This window comes from Triticum aestivum, chromosome 6B (genome assembly GCF_018294505.1).
Source record: "Triticum aestivum cultivar Chinese Spring chromosome 6B, IWGSC CS RefSeq v2.1, whole genome shotgun sequence".
Lineage (NCBI taxonomy): Eukaryota > Viridiplantae > Streptophyta > Magnoliopsida > Poales > Poaceae > Triticum > Triticum aestivum.
The window spans coordinates 194,158,676-194,166,106 of NC_057810.1; the positions used below are offsets into that span (position 1 = coordinate 194,158,676).

General features: G+C 38.1%; 1 long non-coding RNA gene across 2 annotated transcripts; it reads left to right on the forward strand.

Moving 5' to 3' along the window:
• The first annotated feature begins 1,324 nt into the window (after positions 1 to 1,324).
• LOC123133946 (uncharacterized) lies at positions 1,325 to 6,422 on the forward strand. 2 transcript variants are annotated; one of them, XR_006465439.1, is made up of 4 exons: positions 1,325 to 1,598; positions 1,782 to 1,901; positions 2,055 to 3,718; positions 6,023 to 6,422. It is a non-coding gene; the product is annotated as an uncharacterized lncRNA (long non-coding RNA). The 2 variants fall into 2 exon arrangements; XR_006465440.1 differs by having other exon boundaries at positions 6,026 to 6,422.
• Positions 6,423 to 7,431: the final 1,009 nt, after the last annotated feature.

Here is a 7,431-nt window from a genome sequence, read left to right on the forward strand (position 1 = left end):
TTTCATGAACTCCCCAATATTAATCATCCTAAGGCTAAAAATATTGCTACTATCATCCTTATGTGGGAATTTGATTTTTATAGTGCAAGACGCTAGAGAATTTTTTGCTTTCTACAATAAAGATGTTGAACATCCTCCAGTTGAAGAAATTCTCCATGATAAAGAAATTTTGCGTAGTTTGGAATCTAGAGTTATCAATCTTACAATAACAATCTTAGGAGGAGAGTTCCCTACTCAGAAATTATTCAAACTTTGTACCTTGAGAATTATGATAAATTTGATTGGATAACTCAGGGAATTTATGTAGGATTTAATAATGATTGATTGGAAAAGATGACCAGGGAACCTGTTAGAAATGAAATAAGCATTTTATATGATGATATATATGTTGATGATCCAGATTACGGGTTTATGAATGTCAAAATCACTAATCAACTTCCTTTTCATTAATTAAGTTCACCTACTAGAAGGGAAATAAAGGAAATGATAGATTTGTTAAGAAGAGTTTTGGAAGGTTTGATTAAAAAGGGATTGTATACCAAATATGACAATACCTAGATCTATGTTTTATGCCTAGCTAAGGGCGTTAAACAATAGCGCTTGTTGGGAGGCAACCGAATTTTATTTTTTTCTTGCTTTTTTGTTCCTGTTTTTAAATAAATTTATCATCTAGCCTCCGGTTAGATGTGTTTTGGTGTTTTAATTAGTGTTTGAACCAAGTAAGACCTTTGGGATGGCTTACGATGATAGTTGATTTCATCTTGGTGAAAAACAGAAACTTTTGCTCCAGTAACTTAATTGTTTAAATTCACTGGAGAGTGTAAAAACCCTGATTTTTTACCCGAGATTGATATACAAATTGCCTCTATTGTCCTAATTATTTAGAATTTTTGGAGTTATAGAAGTACGAGAACAGTTCAGATCTTCGTAGACTGTTCTATTTTTGACAGATTCTGTTTTCTATGTGTTGTTTGCTTGTTTTGATGAATCTATGGGTAGTATTGGGGGTATGAACCATGGATAAGTAGGAATACAGTAGATATTACACCAATCTATAATACCTAAATAGTTCATCCCCACTAACCTATTTCTCTAAACATGCAAGCTATCCACGTCATCAATCATGCCATCTCAGCAAAATTGTTTCCACGTCATCACAGAAATAAGTGTTCGCTTTCCCATCACACGACTGTGTTAGCCATTGGATCAGTTGTAGCTCCACGCCTACAGTGATGATTATCTCCACCGACCCTCTAACATGCGCGCGCAATTAATGCCCAGTTGCCCGTCGGTCCGTTTGGTGTGCCCAGCACAATCTTCTCTCCTTCCCATCGATTATTTTCTTTTCTCCCTCCAGCCTCTACACTTCATCTACAGAAGGGGCAACCCATCGTGCCCTCCTTCAGAAATCTTATCCTGTCTACACTACGGGGCGGTGGCGGCGGCGGATGGGATCCCATCTCCATGCCAGGTGCTCCTCGGGCATGACAGCCGATCTGGCTCACCTCCATGGCACTCCGGGATTCGCTGGGATGGATCATCAAGATGGCAGTGTCCTGATCTGCCCTCCCACCGTCTATGTCTTTGTTCCATCCAAGGTATCTCCGGTGCTACTCCTCCACTGGCTGTCTGCACCACCCAAGCCAACCGCAACCACTTCTTGCGTCCACCTCCCACACAGTTATTGCATCTACTCTTGAATCTGACCAATTTAATATTGCAAGCTTCCTACACTTTTAGGTTTGATGCTTCAACTTCTCATGCATGTACTTTGTATGCAGGGTTAATATTGCAGAAATTTCTTCACTTCCTGCACATAGATCAAGAGAAAGGATGACAAAGACTAGATAAAGGAAGAGGAGAAGTGGATATATCAACTTAGTATGAGGCACCATAGTCAGGTACATAGTCAGATAGAAGCGTTTGCTTGGTCAAGGGAGGAGAGCAGCTGCATGACACGTGAACAACATCATGATCTGCTGAGACACCCTAGATCCAAAAATAATAATTTCAACTTGCAGAATTTTAGTTGACTAACCAATTTGCTCTAGCAGGCAGCGTCAATTATATTATTGTACCCCCTTCGATGTAGGCGATGCCTACCATCCAGTGAAGGTAACTCCTATTCCTCTGCTTTGTTAGCCGGATGCATTAATTTTGCAGGCATTGCTAAAGAAGCCCTCTAAAGAAATTACCTTGCAAAAGTGCTCCAATTTTCTCGTATGGTATGCCGTCAATAATCTTCTCTATCATTCAACAAACCTTCTATTTGTAATCTCTGATGTGTGCTGAATGTATCTCTGGATAATCGAAATATTTTGATGATTGAAGGTTACCCTTTTCTGTATTCAGCGATCGAGTCTCTATCATTCTAATGTTTTACTCTCGTGAGTTATTTCAACATATATGCACACCCACGAGTGTTGACAGCTATATCCATGTGAAAAGTCAAAGAAGATGATAAAAATTAGTATCTAATGGAATAATCTAGCAGTTCCTGGTAGCTGTCCTCTGAAGTGATATTTTCCCAATATATAGACGTAATAACGTCTCCTGCTTTAATGGTTGTAACATATTAGTCTAATTATGTTTGCTTTTGCATCGTAAGATTCACTTTACTACTATCTCTCTTCATTATCATAGTTGTTTGACACAAGCTGCATGCCATTGTGTTTGTAAGAAGGTATCCTGACATCCCAAGCCATAACTTTTATAATATTATTTAAAATAGAATGCACGGAATGCATAATATACTCATGGAATGCTATGTTCTGTTGCTGAATCAAAGTTCATCACTATGCTAAGTTTAAAAGCTCTCTCCCTTAGCTGGAATTGTCTTATGAAGTTAAATTGCTCACTACCTTATTTCATTTTAAAACTTACTTTTCTCGCTAATTGTCGTATAATAATTTCCTTCATTGAATGTAGTACATTGAATAAATTTAAAGAATTATGGTACAACCACCTGAACTGGTATGCCTCTGTTCTAGCCATCATGCAGATTTACTTGCACACTATTCTGTTTCTACTTTTCAAGTGCCAGCATTGTACTCCCTATTAATTCAGATGACTACTCGCTATTGTGGCTAGATGAAGATAAGAAGTGAGATATGATGCAAGTGACTAAGAATAAGAATCACCACCTCCCAAGGAAATATCCATTGTCTATCTGATTTTTGTTTTTTTATCTGCTCTTTGTGTGTCAAGACATTTTGGTTGAGTGGATGATTGAGTAGTCACTGGGAGCGGAAACAGTGGCAAAAATTGATATAAGAACACATACTATTTGTAGTTCTTCCCAGTTGTGCATTTTTCAGTTTTATGAAATGGTTTTATTTTAGCTAGGAGATGACGAGTTAACAAGTATATTCAAATTATCTATATTACATTTCTCAAACATATCCAATTTTTTTCTTCCTACAAATCCCGCAGCAATGCGCGGGGTGTCATCTAGTATAAATAAAGAATGAGTTCACAACAGTACCAAAAGTGGTGATTTATTTTCTTATACTAACGGATCTCATGAGTTTTCTGTTGAGTTTTGTGTTGTGAAGTTTTCAAGTTTTGGGTAAAGATTTGATGGACTATGGAATAAGGAGTGGAAAGAGCCTAAGCTTGGGTATGCCCAAGGCACCCCAAGGTAATATTCAAGGACAACCAAGGGCCTAAGCTTGGGGATGCCCTGGAAGGCATCCCCTCTTTCGTCTTCAATCCATCGGTAAATTTACTTGAGGCTATACTTTTATTCACCACATGATATGTGTTTTGCTTGGAGCGTCTTGTATGATATGAGTCTTTGCTTTTTAGTTTGCCACAATCATCCTTACTGTACACACCTTTTGAGAGGGACAAGCTTAAATCATGAACTTATTAGAGTAATCTATGTGCTTCACTTATATCTTTTGAGCTCGGCAATATGCTCTAGTACTTCACTTATATCTTTTTAGAGCACAACAGTGGCTTTATTTTATAGAAATTGTTGAACTCTCTTGCTTCACTTATATTATTTTGAGAGTCTCTAAACAGCATGATAATTTGCTTGGGTTATGAATTTAGTCCTAATATGATGGGCATCCAAGAGGGATATAATAAAAACATTCATATAAAGTGCATTGAATATTATGAGAAGTTTGATTCCTTACGATTGTTTTGAGATATAAAGATGGTGATATTAGAGTCATGATAGTGAGTAATTGTGGATTGGTAGAAATACTTGTGTTAAAGTTTGTTATTCCCGTAGCATGCACCTATGGTGAACCGTTATGTGATGAAGTTGGAACATGATTTATTTAATTGATTGTATTCCTTATGAGTGGCGATCGGGGACGAGCGATGGCCTTTTCCTACCAATCTATCCCCCTAGGAGTATGCGTGTAGTACTTTGTTTCGATAGCTTCTAGACTTTTGCAGTATGTATGTGAGTCCTTTATGACTAATATTGAGTCCATGTATTATACACACTCTCACCCTTCCACCATTGCTAGCCTCTCTAGTACCACGCAATTCTCGCCGGTGCGTTAGAACCACCATATGCCTTCCTCAAAACAGCCACCATACCTACATATTATGGCGTTTCCATAGTCATTCCGAGATATATTGCCATGCAATTTCACCCGTTCCATTTTATTATGACATGCACCATCATTTTCATATTGCTTTTCATGATCGTAAGAAAGCTAGCATGATGTTTTTATGGCTTGTCCTATTTTTTGATGTCATTCGCTATGCTAGATCATTGCACATCCCGGTACACCACCGGAGGCATTCATATAGAGCCATATTTTATTCTAAGTATCAAGTTGTAATTCTTGAGTTGTAAGTAAAAGTGTGATAATCATCCTTATTAGAGCATTGTCCCATGTGAGTAAAGGATGATGGAAGTTATGATTCGCTGACAAAGTTGGGATGAGTCTCCGGAATTTATGAAAAATAAAGAGGACAAAGAAGCCCAAATAAAAAAGAGGCCAAAGAAGCACACCAAGAAAATGAGAGAAAAGAGAGAAGGGAAAATGTTACTATCCTTTTTCCACACTTGTGCTTCAAAGTAGCACCATGATCTTCATGATAGAGAGTCTCCTATATTGTTACTTTCACATACTAGTGGGAATTTTCATTATAGAACTTGGCTTGTATATTCCAATGATGGGCTTCCTCAAATTGCCATAGGTCTTCGTGAGCAAGCGAGTTGGATGCACACCCACTTAGTTTCTTTTGAGCTTTCATACACTTATAGCTCTAGTGCATCCGTTGCATGGCAATCCCTACTCACTCACATGGATATCTATTGATGGGCATCTCCATAGCCCATTGATACACCTAGTTGATGTAAGACTATCTCCTTCTTTTTTGTCTTCTCCACAACCACCATATTCTATTCCACCTATAGTGTTATATCCATGGCTCACGCTCATGTATTGCGTGAAAGTTGAAAAGGTTTGAGAACATCAAAAGTATGAAACAATTGCTTGGCTTGCCATCGGGGTTGTGCATGATTTAATACTTTGTGTGATGAAGATCGAGCATAGCCAGACTATATGATTTTGTAGGGATAACTTGCTTTGGCCATGTTATTTTGAGAAGACATGATTGCTTTGTTAGTATGCTTGAAGTATTATTGTTTTTATGTCAATATTAAACTTCTATTTTGAATCTTATGGATCTGAATATTCATGCCACATTAAAGAAAATTACATGGATAAATATGTTACGTAGCATTCCACATCAAAAATTCTTTTTTTATCATTTACCTACTCGAGGACGAGCAGAAATTAAGCTTGGGGATACTTGATCCAACTCCAACTTATCTATAATTTTTTATTGTTCCATGCTATTATATTATCTATTTTGGATGTTTTATATGCATTAATATGCTATTTTATATTATTTTTGGGAATAACCTATTAACCTAGAGCCCAGTGCCAGTTTTTCGGTTTTTTTCCTTGTTTTAGAGTTTTACAAAAAAAGGAATATCAAATGGAGTCCAAACGTAATAAATGTTTCGTGATGATTTGTCTTGGACCAGAAGAAACCCACGAAACTTGAAGTCCAAGTCAGAAGAGTCCCGAGGAGGTGACAAGATGCCAAGGTGCGCCCTAGGGGGGCACGCCTCCCTCGCTTGTGGCCCACCCGGGAGTCCATTGACCTCCTTCTCAGCTCTATAAATCCTAAAATGTTTCCAAACCATCAAAGGCATCCATGAAAATACTTTTCCGCTGCTGCAAGCCTCTGTTCCCGTGAGATCCCATCTTGGGACCTTTTTCGGTGATCTGCCGGAGGGGGAATCAATCACGGAGGGCATCTACAACAACTCTATTGCTCTTTTGATGAAGCGTGAGTAGTTTACCTCAGACCTACGTGTCCATAGCTAGTAGCTAGATGGCTTCTTCTCTCTCTTTGATCTTCCATACAATGTTCTCCTCGATGTTCTTGGAGATCTATCCGATGTAATCTTCTTTTGCGGTGTATTTGTTGAGATCCGATGAATTGTGGATTTATGATCGGCTTATCTATGAATATTCTCTGAATATTCTCTGAATTCTTATATGTATGATTTGATATCTTTATATTTCTCTTCGAATTATCAGTTTGGTTTGGCCAACTAGATTGGTTTTTCTTGCAATGGGAGAGGTGCTTAGTTTTGGCTTCAATCTTGCGTGATTTCACCCACTAACAAATTAGGGGTAGCGAGACACGTATTGCATTATTGCCATCAAGGATAACAAGATGGGGTTTTCATCATATTTCTTGAGTTTATCCCTCTACATCATGTCATCTTACTTAAGGCGTTACTCCATTCATTATGAACTTAATACTGTAGATGCATGCTGGATAGTTGTCGATGCATGGAGTAATACTAGTAGATGCAGGCAGGAGTCGGTCTACTTGACACACACGTGATGCCTATATGCATAATCATTGCCTTGGATATCATCATAACTTTGCGCTTTTCTATCAATTGGTTGATAATAATTTGTTCACCCACCGTATTATTTTCCTTCAAGAGAGAGGCCACTAGTGAAACCTGTGGCCCCTGGGTCTATTTTCCATCGTATATTTTCAGATCTATAAACCAAAAAAGCCAAAAATACCTTGATGCAATTTATTTACTTTTATTTTGTTTTATGTTTTATTAATCTTTTATATCTATCTCTATCGTATCTCACCATTGCAATTGACCGTGAAGGGATTGACAACCCCTTTATCGAGTTGGGTGCAAGTGTTTGATTGTTTGTGCAGGTGCATAGATTCGAGACTTGCTTGTGCCTCCTACTGGATTGATACCTTGGTTATCTAACTAAGGGAAATACTTATCTCTACTTTGCTGAATCACCCTTTCCTCTTCAAGGGAAAAACCATCGCAAGCTCAAGAAGTAGCAGCGTGATGACAACGATGGTGAAGAACAATCTTCGCAGGGCTTCGCCAAGCACAAC